Genomic DNA, 14,953 nt, shown 5'->3' with positions numbered 1-14,953 from the left:
CGAGCGGCGCCATTAAAATCGTTGCAACGCGTTTCGAAATTATTTTTACAGATTTTGCCGAGGCTTAGATTAAAATGTGTTCATAAAATGAATTTTGTTACGTAAAATGGAGATACCGGAAGCCGGAAAAATTATTACAGATTTGCGGTTGATATGGCTTCGAGGGCAAAGGGTTGAACCCACGGCCGTCCGTGGCCCGCGGATCGCGATCAACGGATCGCGATTTCGCACGGCGGAACGGTATTTGTTCAAAATGGAGCGCACCCTTCGCCGAAGGTAATATTAGGTTGTCCTAGAAATTTTCTTTGTGCCGCTTTGCTATGCGCAAATAAGACGACCACGTTCCCCGCTCGTTTAACCGCCCGCCATTTGTTTGCTTGACCTCTTAGCTCGCGTCGACCAATTTCTCAGGGCAATGCGATTTCATCGATCGCGCTCTGTGTGCAGTTTTTCTCAGCCGGTCGTTCTATAGTCGTTCGAAAATTTATGGAATCCACGGATACGCGTTGCGAACAGTTCTCAGTGAAATCGCTCTCGGCATGTTCGAAGCAAAATGTACGTCGACGAGTTTAAAAGTTCCCGCATTTCGATTTAAATGTCCGCGCGGCGATCGCCTGACAATCGCGTCTTGTACGGGATTCCTGTTTGTTGTTAATTTATTCGTTTAACCCTTTGGCTACGGCAGAGTGACGACGTCTACTGGGTAAAGCGAAGTTCTTCGTTAGACACGCATTTCTCATTAATATTTAGTATTTTTGAATGAATGATTTATCATTGAATGATTCAATAATAAAGTAACGATCGATTCGATAATAAAGTAACGATCGATTCAATAACAAAGTAACGATCAATTCAATAACAAAGTAACGATCAATTCCGTTTGAACAAGTTTTGAGATCTATACTTTGAGAATATAAAAATGATCTCGGCGCGCGATGCGACAATGTGTCTCGGTATCACCGAGTGCAAGGAGTTCAATTGGCGTCGCGCGGATTGGTCGACGGCGAGGCGAACTTTCGGATCAACCTACTAGAATCGTAAGTGTTCGCTCCGAGAAATCTGGTGGTAATTGTGCTGTCTCTATTGTCCTGAATTACGCGCGACTCGAAATAAAGACGACGACGACGGCGACGAGGCGACCCACATCGCGCCGGGGCCACGTAAGCCGGGCGAATACAGTTTAAAGGGTCGAAACGCCGTAGGATGACTAATAACGGACTTCTTGGCGCTTCCGTAAGCCGTTGTCGTGACTGGTGGCGCGCGAGTCGGTCCGCGGAGTGCCGCGTCTTTTTCAGATGCAAATTACGTCGGTTGCACAATAATAATCGCGCGCGGCCTGTCGTCGACGTCGCGGAAGCGCTTCGCGCGCCGGCCACGAGCTGCATTTGAATTAATGGCGATGCACTCGACGAACGCGTTACCCCCTCCCCTCCTCCTCCTCCTCCTCGCTTCCCAGCCCGTGTTCCTTCGCATGCGGCTTCTCCATTCGCCGCGGGTCGCCGATACGAGCTTACGTGCACGCGTCGCCGCGTAATCCCGATTCAGAGGGGAATCTTTGCTTCCGCTGGAAACTTCGCGTTTCCGACGCCGAACTCGTCGGCGAATCTTTCGCGATCGAAGTTTCCCGGCGAAGAATAAAAAAGAAAGGGAGAAGAAGAGACGAAAGTTGTAATTGCCGCGCTTTGATAAATCGGCTGACACAGATCTCAGTTTCGCGGCGCGGCGCGCTCTTCAGCCCTCGGCGGTCTTTTCGCGGCAGATTTCCGATTACCACCGCGTGGGCGTTCGAACGTTTATGGCTTCCCTGGAAACTCTATTTGCGTCTATAGGCGTTCGAATTTGTAGGCTAATGGATTCCCGCGCGACGCAGCCACGCCGGGCAACAATTCTAAACACCTCGTCTATTCTTATAGCATTAATAACATCCGCGCTCTTTCCTGCGGTTGCTCGACGCGCAAGATTTACGAACACACTTCTCTGCTACGCTAAAGAGGTTCACCGCCGTGTTTATAGTATGGTGTACACTTTGGTATCGGGGCCTTTATTCGAATGCCGGATCAAATTTTATTCCAAGCATTTGTTCGATGTGTTGTTATTGGTGTCGAGCTTTGAACGATCAATTTATTCGATATTTTATTCGAAGAATTTATTCGATATATTAGAATTTTATTCTAGATGATTAAAATTTTATTCGAAGAATTTATTCGATATATTAGAGTTTTATTCTAAATGATTAAAATTTTATACTAAATATTTATTCGATTACCAATTTTATTTTGAAGAATTTATTTTATGTATTATCCGAATAAAGTTGCATTCGAAGAATTTATTCGATGTTTTATACGAATGAAATTTTACTATAAGAATTTATTCGATATGTTAGAGTTCTATTCTAAACGATTAAAATTTTATACTAAATATTTATTCGATATATTATTCGATGACAATTTTATTTGAAGAATTTTGTTCTATGTATTATCCGAATAAAATTGCATTCGAAGAATTTATTCGATATTCTATACGAATAAAATTTTATTCGAATATATTCGATGTTATTGTTCGATATATTAACCAAATACTATTTTATTCGAATATATTCGATATTATTATTTGATATATTATCCGAATAATAAGTTATTGGACGTAATTTGCTCGAAAAATTATTAGACATGTTCGAATCTTAAATTTTATTCGGATAATATGCAATTCTGCCATACATATAGTCGATCGCTAAAATATTCTTACACTTTTTAAAGCGAAGAAAGTTTGTTAAAATTAAACTGCACAACTAGAATTCGTTTACAAGGGTTAAAAAAAGTATCGCAATCGATTAGAATGATAAAAGGATTCCTTAACGATTTCCTCAATCTTCCGCCCCTAATTTAAAGAAAATTGCGATTACCATACTATTTTTAATGCAACCTTGCACCATTCTAAATCTTTATATTTTTCACTCTAACAGGCAGCTTCTCTTGCAAATTCGATAAATAAATATTTCTACGTCCGGCAAAATTGAAACGCGTAGCACGGATAAATAAATTCCTGATTCCCGTCGTGCTAAATCTGCCCGTAAAAATCGGGATTTGCATAAGAGCGCGCGGTTTGTTTACGTCGCGAGATAAAATTTGCATAATATTTGCTCCGGAACCGGTTTCTCCCCCCATCAAAATCGTGCCGTGTTACGTCATTAACGGATTTTCTCGAGTAATATTTACCAGGAGAGCCCGTCGTGTTTGGACGCAAAGAAGACGACACCCCGGGGGCCGGGTGCGTTCCCGGGAAAATCCTCGGAGGCGACGCGGGCGCCCCCCGCGAATAATTACCGGCCGGGAAATAGATCGTGAAAAATGACGATTAACCCTTTCGGTACGAGCGTCGGATATATCCGGCGTCCGCGCGACGACCGCTCTGGACGAGCGCCGGATATATCCGGCGTCCGCGCGATGACCGGTATAAATAACAGAATTTTATATAAATAAATCTTAATATTTTATATAAGTACCTCTGAGTATCTTTTAAGTTACAAGCAACACTTTTGTTAAAAAAATATCGTTTTATTAAGCACGATTTTTCTTTAACAGAAGAGTCTTTAACAATGTCAACATTATTTTGTTAGTTATATAACAATTTACATTGGCGCTTCAGAGGCGCCGCTCGAGTGCAAAGGGTTAAGCTGGGCCGCGCGCGCGCGCGGAGTATTGCCGATCCGCCGGACCATTTATTCTGCATCGTCGCAGCTTAGCGAATCGCAAATATTGAATTTGCGAACGTGCGCGCGCGCGGCCGACAGACGAGTCGCGTTACCGAGAGAGAGTTTCCTCAGTAATCGGTCCAAGGTACGCGGAAACTTCGCCATTTCGCGTGATCCTCTTCAACGGTGCAGCCGGTGCCTGTGCCGCCTCCGTCCCGCGATACTCGAGATCGTTCGAATTTACGGGCGCGCGAGCATCGTCTCCGGGAAAATCGTTCACGGCGTTTCCCCCAGCGCGTCGCGTTCTCCTATCCGGTAATCAAGCAAATATCTAATCGCGGTCGAGCGCGAATCTCCTTTGCGCCACACGTCGCTGCAATTTTATTCTCATGATGCTGAATAAAAGTCTAGCAATCTCCGCGCCATCGTGTTTGCACGCGACGATTTTTAGATAAAAGCGCGCGAAACGATAACAGCCGGCGATTATTCAACTGCGAAATCGACTTTCCCTTTTCTTTATCGTTCGCGTATCGAACTGGATCGTTGATTGTGTAATTGCAAACGATGAAGCAGGTGCAAGCTGGCATCGTAATAAAATAAGACAATTATAATAATGTACGTTAGTAATAATGATATTAACGTGTACCATCGGCGGTGCTCGCTTGAAATGGCTATTCGATGCGTTAAAAAAATATTTTCTGACAAGTTAGAATCCCAGAAATAATTTCCACACGAAAGACTGGATCCATAAGTCTGTTTTGTAATTATATTGACAATAATTAGTAAATAAATTAGTAAAATTATTGACAATAATTAGTAAAAAACTCGGCACAGAATTTGTTGATAATGTTAGTAACAATACTCTATATTCTTCTGGATAGTGTTGAGTTATTTTAACAAGCTGCAATTGCTATGTCGGCAATCCTACATTCGTCGATGCTTTGCTAAGTCAATTGAAATCAAAGTACATTATTCAGCTAAATTTTACTTGAAAAAAATCATTCGAAATATTCCTCGAAAACAATTTTATTTGAAATATTTCTCGAAAACAATTTTATTTTAAAATATTTCTCGAATTCAATTTTATTCGAAATATTCCTCGAATAAGATTTTATTTGAAATATTCCTCGAATAAGATTTTATTTGAAATATTTCTCGAATAAGGTTTTACTCGAAATATTCCTCGAATAAGATTTTATTTGAAATATTTCTCGAATAAGATTTTACTCGAAATATTTTTCGAAAACAATTTTGTTCGAAATATTTCTCGAATACAATTTTACTCGGAGAATCTATCGGTAAATGTCACGAATGATATCTTATCCGCGGAATTTACTATATTACTCGAATCGCGTTCTCCATTGAAATATTATCGGACCAACTCCGGTTGATATTTCTATCATCGATCCACCCTATAAACCCGGCGAAGACCCTGAAACGCGAGAAATCGTTTCCCGGATAGGCGACGCGGTAATTGGCCGAAGGAATCGCGCGCGAGAAAAAAAGACGCGAGGGGGCGGCTCCGCTCGCGGGCACGAAAGTGACCTTCGCGTCAGCCGCCTCTAACTGTCCAATCACAGTAATGCCCTCCGGTCGGCTGACGTCACGCCGCCTAATTCCAGCAATTTCCCAATTGCCGATCAAAGTCGCCGGAATCGCAGATTGCATCTGCTGCGCACACACGCGGCTGGAAGCTAGAAGGACGCAGACGGTTCGCGCGAACAAGAGGAGGAGATGGCGGCGGCGGCGGCGGCGGTGGCGGTGAAGGAGGAAGAGGAGGGATGAGGATTCCTCCGGAACGGACAGGGGGGAACAACCGGTCCAGGGTCCGCGGCCGGCTTTACGGGCTTCCCGGTAGCCAAGACCGACTCCTCCGGGACGGATTTCACCGTCGAATTTACGGGACGATTGCGGTCCCGGGGGAATCCCGGCGATCGTTCGATCCTCCTTTGATCCCTACGGAGATAGCGAGTTTGTTTTCCTTTGCGAGCTCGGATTCGATCGGCTAATTCCTCGACGAAGGCTTTTTTCGGCCACGGGGGATCTTTGTACGCGCGGTCTAATAAATTTCGAAGGATACCGAATCGGTTTCCATGGCGAGGTCTCGACGAATTCGTTTATTTATAAGCGGATTAAATAATTTGGTATTTCAACATTTTTAAGTATAGAATGTCTCGGCTAAAGGAGACTAACTACAATGTTGTCAATAATTCTAAACTTTATATAAAAATTACAAGAATAATGTAATAATAACAGTAATATAATAACAATACAGAAACAGCGTAAATTTATAAATACACATATTTCATCCCCTTTCCTTCGAATATCACTGAAAACATAAAAATTACTTGGAGCATGTAATTATTCACGCCACCGTATATAACATGTCCTGTAATCTAACGAGGGCATTCCCCGTACAATAAAAATAATAATAAAAACAGTCTCTAAACTCGTGGTCCAAGCGGCAAGGTAGTTTCCGGTCGGAACCAGGCTACGGAAAATGAAATTCCGCTCGGCTGCGGGCTCCTCGAAATTCGCCGCTACAACGAGAACTCGCATAAACATCCGCAGTCCGGTAATCAGATTACACCTTGCCCAGCTCTTCGATCGATCTCCCTCTCTCTCTCTCTCTCCTCCTCCTCCTCTCCTCGAAAGTCTGCCGGATAAATTCGAAGTCGAGGAAGAGGAGCAGACGGAAGAGGAACTCGAGGAGAAGGCAGTCGCGATCCGTTTCCCGTCCCGTCGTCGCGTTTCCCCCAATAATCTCGTCAGTCTGCTCGGAACCGGGAGGGTTGGGGGGGGGGGGACGTTTCTTCCTGCTGCCGATAGGGGAGAGAGACGTCTTTCCATCTGGCGTGTTCGAACGAAATATTAAAAAATTATCTGGAGAGGCGCCGGCGTTCGCGACGCCGACTTTTAAAGGAATATTCTCTTGACTGAACGGGGTACTTTCAGCTTTCTTCGAGATTCTTCTCGTTTACTTACACACGTATTTTCTTTTGTTTGTTTATACACGTTTCTGGCACGTTTAACAAATATTTAGGGTGAATTTGTTGAATTTCATTGCATCGGTTACTTAGATATAGTAATTAGATATAGTATATTTGTTTAGTTTTAAAAAGCTTAAATGAAGTTAAATTATTAACCATATCTTGCTATTAAATATTACACAGACACATTGATATAAGTTAATATTAATAATCTAAATAGCATAATATAAGCTAACAAGACGCCGTTTTAATCAATTTATTGACACATTCCGTGCCACATGTACCACCGATGGTGCATGCTTCCACGTTTATTCACTGCGTTAAAACATAGTTTATAACAAATATAGAATTAAAGAATTTTTAGAATAAAGAGCTCACCTTATTATTCTATATACGATAATTACTAATTACAGATAGTATAGTATAGTTTCAATGAAATAATAAATGACTAGAATAAAAAGTCGAGTAAAAATAGCTTCTCACCGAACGTGTTAATATACTAATCCATATTATACTAATCCACGATAACTCCATCCACACCTGTCTCTCAGAATTATTTAAAATCTACGTTCCACGTCAATCCATTAGAATTTCTTGACGCAACAACGCTCGCAGGGGATACGACGGCAGGAAACGTAACCGATGTCGTATAAAACTTCGCTCCACCGAGCAAATACTTTAATTTCAGTTCCTCGCGAATTGGAAGTTTCGGTTGTTACGCGGAAGCAAATTTTCCCGAGCGCGTTTTTCCAGCGCGGCGGATCTCCCCTGTCGAGAGGGTGGGAGGGAGGGAGGGGTCGAAGACGAGATGGAAACACGGGAGACAAACGAGGGAGCGTGCCTGCAGCAGGGGAACGCGCGGGGTTGGAGCATTATCGGAAGTAGGCGCAAGAGGAGAGACGCGCGCGTAAAGAAAGCTCTTCTCGCGGGAGGGAAAGCCATGTCACGGCTGAGCGACGTCGGAATCGATGAACGAGAAAAGAGAGACGGCATGGAAGGAAACTCGGCGTGGAGAGGCTGCACCGCGAGATAGAGGGCTCGGAGAGGGAATAAGAAGGAACAAGAGTAGAAAAGAGGGGGTTGAAGGAGAGAAAATAGGGGGTAGAAGAAGAGAAAAGCGGGGGACGAAGAAGAGAGAATAGGGGGTGGAAGAAGAGAAAAGGGAAGGACGAGGAGAGCACAGCGCGACAGGGGAGAGAGGGGAGCCGAGGAGCCATCCGCTTTTCTGCCGGCTGCCAAATTGAGAATCGATGTTTCCCGCTCTCGATCCGACGCGACGCGGCCTGGATCCTCCGAGGGGTGGCACTCGCCGCCCCCTCCGTTTCTGAGCCGAGCACACGCCTCTCTACATGCCCGGGCATTGTTCACGGACCGTTCGGAAAGTGGAACATCGGGAGTGGACCGGGAGGAAGTCGACTCTGAAAGTATCGGGGAGTTGGAGGAGCAACAGAGCGGTCCTGGCTCCTCTCCGATCGTCTTCGCCCCGGCTACACAGGCCCCGGGACTCTCCAGCTGCCGATAGTTGACGATTCCGCTCGCGGGAATACGGACGAAAGTTCGAGCAGCCTGCTGCTGTGCGAGCTGCTCGACAGCTAGTTCAAAGAGTTGCTCTTCCTCGGAACTGCTACGGCATCGGAGCTATTGTCGTTGTTTAACTCTTTATGGGCCCGAATTGTTGTTTCAACTCCTAAAAAATTGTGGGAACGAGAAATCAGAAATTATAAACCTATATATGGAAATGAGAACAAATTTTTGTGTTTAACACGTTGACTACCAACTACGAGTTATCTCGTAGCTTCCTTACAGATCAATTTTGTACATCTACGACAAAGGTCGTACAATAAAAGTGTAAATATGAACAGTTGGCCAGATTTCTACTGCGTAAGCCAACTACAACATAACTCGTAACACGTTTTTTTAAAAAAAAAAAAGATTCTATAAGCTTTTTGTTGATTAATATATACTAAAATTAACGTTTTTAATAATGTAATATGATTAAATTAAATTGGCTTCTGAGACCGGAATCCTTGAAAGTGCCGTGGCAGTCAACGTGTTAAACAATTTTATTGCGATATATTCACTATGTGACTTTAAATTCACACCGGCTTTTTATCCGTCGTCGGGGAAATACTACCACGTCTCCATCAAACTCAGAATTTAATAAAGAATTGTCGGTTCTATTACCGCTAATGAGTCTAATTCTAATTCCTCGGTTATTTCTATTCGATTTTGTGTTCATCTTTGGGTGTATGATGTATAAATCTGAAAACGGGAGAATGCACAAGCTTTATCCTAAATGTACCGAAATCTGCCACAATAGCCCACTGTAACCTCAAAATTACAAAACAGCATCATAGAAAACAGTAACAAATTGAAAATTGAAATGCAAACAAGTAGGTTGTCATAAATATATTAACTCAGAGTTATTATGTCCACTATTTTTAGTTTGGTAATCACTGACAAAAGCACAAATAATATCAATAGGATCTAATGGTTTCGCGTAATTTTACTGCCGACAGTTTGCACAGCATTTATTTCGTTATTTCAGGTTAATGAGCCTAGCAATGGTCATGAATAATAGTATTGGTTGTGTTGGCAACGTTATAGAGTTGTGGCGTATGCCACTAGAAGCAGCACATGCACCATCTACATAGTTCCTAATAAAGTCACCAGTCAGTCTAATGCAGAACTCCCCACGCGTAAGATCGTAACCCAAAAAAGAATAAAATAAATTGAGGTTATACGAGCACGTGTTTTCAATCATCGCCGTTCAGCCATCGATCCCTAGTTCTCAGAGATCCCACATTACGAGAACGGAATACCGTGGAAATCCGCCACAGTATTAAGATTTACGCGCCATCTCATGAAAAAAGCTATAATTATTTTGTAAAGTGTCGATAAATTAAAATGTGACCTGAAAGTTACACGGGGGCCCGTAGAGGGTTAAAGCGATCGGGAGTCAAGCGGGGAAAGAGAAATAGAGAGAAAGATAGAGATAGGATGGTTTACCAAACAGCCGGAATTAGGTCTCGAAAAATATGCGGCACCGGGGTTTACACCGGCCGCTCTTCCGCATTGTTCCACCTAAAAACCGGAAGCCAGAGCGCGCGCAGTTGTTCGCGTTCGGTAACGCGCAACGATAGTTTTAGACGGGCAACGCTCGGACTGTGGAACAGAGAGAGAGAGAGAAAGAGTTCATTGTAGCGGCGAATGTTTCCCGGTGATTGACGCAAACTATAGCAGAAAACTGCTCGGAAACTGGCCGCGATTTGGCAAGCATCTCCTCGCGGCTTTTTGCCGCGACGCTGAATTATCATTGCTCGAGAAAATTTGGAGAGCGTGGGGGTCGCCGCTCTTCGCAAATCGTTCGGAAAATTGATCGTGGGTGTGTATTCGCCGAGAGTCTATGCCACGGAGTCCTGTTTGCGGGTCAAGGACCTCCGGACTACGCCAAAGGAACCCGCTTACGACACAACCGCGACTAGTATATTCGCTTCACGAGGATTACTGTAAATTCTTCCTGAACGTATCTCGGCTTGCGAACAAAAATGGACAACCTGGAGAGAGAGGGGTTGCGATTATTTGAAGCTTTGTGACTTGTTTTTTATAGTTGTCGATTGTTGGATTTACCTTTTTTTTTTAAAGCGCAGAGATCGAAACGATAAACTGTAATGTTAACCCTTTTCAGTCCAGTGCTTTGGAGCGAAGTCTTTTCAAATTTATCTTTATTGTCTCCTGTAGCAGAGCCATTGAGTTTGAAGAGAAATTTGAAATGGTCCAGCTCTGAAAGCCTCGAGTGCAGAGGGTTAAGTATTTTCGTTCTATTTTAAATAAGTATCCTTGTAAGATACAGTCTGATTAAAGAATATTTCATACAAAAGTTTCTCGTTTTTCGCATGGAATAAAATTCTGTAAATAAAAATATCAATTTCCATTTGAAGTAGTGTCGTTTTTTCGGAAAGAAATTGCAAGAATTTTGAAAAGCCTGACAAATAACAAATCCGAAAAGGGAGAAGAAATAAGAAATGAAATTGATGTTTAATAAAAATATTAAGAAAACTGTCTTTTCTTGCCAACAACGATATATCGATGTTCGGTACTAAGAGGGTTAAACTCCTGGCATGGTGTATTACCTCCGAGCACGTTCATCATTTCTGACAAAAATGTCTCGCCGAGGGTGCCGACGCAACCTCTCGAATCTTTCAGCGGGTTCGAAAGGAGAGTGAAATAAAAGATTCGTGGGCGAATCCGCGTGAACGATCCGGTTACAATGGGCGCAGGGTTTCCTCATTTTCACGGGCCGGCGATTCCCGATCGGATCAGCGGGACCAAATTACTTTTCCATTAGCAGGCGTCTTCGAATATGTCTCCGTCCGTTGGTCAGTCGGCCGTCGATCGGCCCATCCGAGGGCTGCCGCTGCTGGACACGCTGCGATATCCTGTCCGCGGCTGATCCGCGCTCCGACGAACACACACACACACACACACCTCTATCGTTCGCGCGAACGGCCACGGATTTCGGGACACAAGCGGCGGATATTAACGTCGCTCGGTTCTTCACCGGGTCCCTCGCGTCGCTGTCCGAACTCGAAACATCCGATAATCATTTATTTAGTCGGGCGACACAGTTTCGTAAATTGGATCCGCGAACGAACGTCGCCCTGTGTGTGTGTGTGTATGTCTGTATGCAAGGAAACGGGAAAGGGGAGAAATAAATTAGTGCAAAGATACAGTAATTATTGTTATTTATTTATTCACGGCGAGAGGAAACCCCGTGGAAAACACTCACGGAGTAATTATAAATTAACTGGGCTGGCATGGAAATGCTTTTTGAGGAATTAGCAGGACAGTTTGTGGCTTTAAATCGCGCGTTCGATGAACGTTAATCATTTTCAGAGACTTGCTTGAGGTTTTAATTTCATTCGGGTTGTTGTATGAACTCTCGTCCGTTAATAAATAAGTAAATAATAGTAAGGAACAGAATTTATTTATCCAATTCATTTCGCTAATTTTCTTTTAATTCATTTCATTTCAGAATTTATTTAATTCATTTCGCTAATTATAGGCCACGGTCTATAAACCATAGACCATGTACCATGACCATAGACCATGGTCATTATAGACCCTATTCTTGAAATAATATTTTCACAACTGCACTAGAAGTCTAAAATATTTTTACTTTATTCTTCAATAATTACTGTAATTACTCTTACAAAATAATCTTCTAATTAAATTGCGGATCTATGTGCAAAATTAGAAAGATCTATATTAATTGCAAGATATAACAGCCGCATGCGCGTCCTTCTTTAAGAAAATAATAGAACAATGGCTCAAGCACTCCATCCAATTTCACCGTGTCGCGTGCGATGCATTTAATGTCACAAACGCAATAAAATCTCGTCTCACAATAATTTATCGTCGCTACTTATTACTCTTACAAAATAATCTTTACTCCCGACTATAAACAGAGAACTTTCCCAGGTCGATTCACACCGTGCCGTACTATTATTCGCAACAGTGCAACACCGTATAATCTTTACAGCAGCAATTTCATTTATTTGCCCCCGCGGCAACGTTTCGCGAACAGCCACCGGTCCGTCGCCGAAATCGCAACACATCGCGGGACATCGTGAAACGTCGCCTCGTACCTGCACGCCCCTCTCTCTCTCTCCCCCCCCCCCCCCCCTGCGAGCAGTTAGCGAGACGTTCAACTGAGGCGTCTAACGCGAAAGTAAAAGCCCGTTTTACGAGGCGGTTCAATGGGATCGTTAACTTGTTTTTCAAGACGATTGTACGCAAATAAATCGAACACGGTGTGGAGGGGGGCGAGACGGTCGACCGAGTTGATGGGAAATTTACGAGCGCGGGATTGGCCGCCGGTAAAGGAGCGGACAAAAGTTGTCCTCCCCCCTTGCGGATCGACACGATTTTTCCGCGGACGACGGGACGGGACGAGACGCGCGCGCGCCGCGGTGTCGCGCGTCGTCGTGGCCGCGGCGTCGCGCCGGAATAAATTGGAAACCGGTTCACGGATCGGAGTTTGCCTCGCAAGTTGCCCGGGGATCACTCGGTGAATTCATTGCGGCCAAGTTGGCCGATATATTATAGCCGGGGCTCTGTCTCCCCATTGGTCCGGGGGGTCTCGATCCGCTTATCGAGAGTTCGAGAGAGAGAGAGAGAGACGCGCGCGTGCGGCTTCGATAATTGCGGATCGTTGGCGTCTCGTTCAAGGCCAGCCGTCACCTAACGAGGAAGTTTAATTGAATTTTGAACGGGGCACAACGGCGCTCGCTGATTAAAAATTGAACTCGAGACGAGAGAGGCACCGCGTCGCCTGCCGGTGGCTGTTCTATCGCCTTCTGTCCGGGGAAATGCCGACTGCGTCTAGGGATATTCGGGAAATTGGATTCCTCCTAATAATCGATGGCTGGTCGGCCAAGATGGAATCGTTGGAAACACATAATCGGGGGGAGACGAAGGTAGGGGGGGACACCATTGTAGGCGTTGGATCGTGTCGTTCGGATTTTGCCGGAATTCGCACGTACTGCGAGGAGCTAGTGATATCTTTATAACGGTATACATACTACCGTGAACAAAAAGTGAGGTGAATTTGTTTATAAAATGTAAATTAGCTGAAATCATAAATAACTTCCGTTCCTTTATTAGACATTTATTTCGCTTTCTCTTATTTATTCGTCTCTTTGGTTATTTATTCCATTCACTAAAATAAAAAATTTATTTTAATAAAACATAAAGTATTTTAATATTTTAACACTTTACCGACCGGTCATTCGGTCGTTGTAGAGTAATTAAATCTCCTAACATTTTTATATTTCCCTAAGATTAGCGTTAAACAATATTTATTTTGTTCTTACTTTATTCATCTTGAAATGTATCTAATATTTGAAAAATTATATAATAACATGAGAGCTTATATAGATGAGATGCGCAACTAAATTATCGGTTGTCATAGTAAAATGTCGATTTATAGGTCGGTAAAGTGTTAAAGAATTTTGGTTATTTATTCTATCTAGTTTTTATCCTCGTCTACTTGGCCAAAGCAGAAACTCATTTGTCCGGTGACTCGCACCGAGTAGACGCGAACAATAGATTCTACCTAGTAGCTGCCTCGGAAGTTATTTATGACCCGACCTAATATTTAAAGATGGCATTAAGATTTCGCGACCGGCTACGGAGCCAGCGAGAGAAGGTAAACAAAGGCGGACGCAGAATTCCATGGAACGCGAAACAAAACGGAATGGATCTCGTTAAGAACGCGTTACAATGCAGGAAGAACGCGCGAACAATCGCCTCTTTACGCTACTCGCGGGACACTCTCTGGTAGTTAACCGTGAAATTGTTAAGCGTCGAGCACGATATTATTTTGTTATTGTTAAACGGCCGGTTTTACGCGTTTATTGGAGGAATGGAACGGTACGATTTAAAACGGTAAAAGGATTAATGAAACCGGAGAACGTTGATGTATTAATTCCTGAATTCGTTGAAATTATTAAATAACAAAACGATATTGTGCTTGAATTTTATAATCGGAAATTTTATATATTCTTTTATAACAGAGAAACGCAGTTGGATTTATTTAAATTTTTCAGGATTTTTATTATAATATCCGAGGAAGTCCGTGTAAAAATTAATGATCAAAGAACATTTTTATAGTGCCGGAAAATGTAAAAATAACAATCAGAAACTAGTAAGTCATTTCGACCAAATGTGGCAATTTAACGCCACTCGAGTGCAAAGGGTTAATCTAGGGGGCACGATAATTGTGACATCCCCCTTAGCTCCTCAAACTATCAATGCGAGATACATAACCTCGCGAGATACACAACCTCGCAAGATTCGGCGCTCGAGTATTTCCAAATACTCGAGCATGAAACAACGTTCGCGAAAAAAATGCGCTCGTTTAAAATTCCGCGGCTAAACGGCCGATTGTAATGGCAAATCAGGCGGAACGTCATGGAATTGGAACCGGTGAAACTCGACGGTGGAGAGAAGTCTTGGAACAGACACGCGCGGGGCCGGTGAAACTTTGCGAGAGATCCGGAGAAATCTAGTTACAGCGGGACCGAGTGTAACAAGTAGCTCGCGGAAATTTCAAGCGGACAGAGGAGACGCCGCGCTCTCTCGGCCGTAGAAGAAGGCGCCGCGAAACAAGGGGGAATAGAACCGTCGTGGCTAACTTTTAGCGACTGCGCCGGCACAGGGCGGGGTAACTTTTTCCCCTGTTCGCCGTTGGCCACGATTCAGAACGAAT

The 14,953-nt window shown here is 43.6% G+C and overlaps 1 protein-coding gene across 1 annotated transcript in view; it reads left to right on the top strand.

The window, feature by feature from the left end:
- Positions 1-14,953, top strand: part of Sdc (Syndecan) — a 178,873-nt gene that overhangs the window by 72,200 nt on the left and 91,720 nt on the right. The window lies entirely within an intron of this gene.

The sequence above is a fragment of the Augochlora pura genome, chromosome 3, assembly GCF_028453695.1.
Source record: "Augochlora pura isolate Apur16 chromosome 3, APUR_v2.2.1, whole genome shotgun sequence".
NCBI classification, from domain to species: Eukaryota; Metazoa; Arthropoda; class Insecta; order Hymenoptera; family Halictidae; genus Augochlora; species Augochlora pura.
The sequence above is the reverse complement of the archived record's forward strand: the minus strand, read 5'-3'. Positions and strand labels throughout refer to the sequence as shown.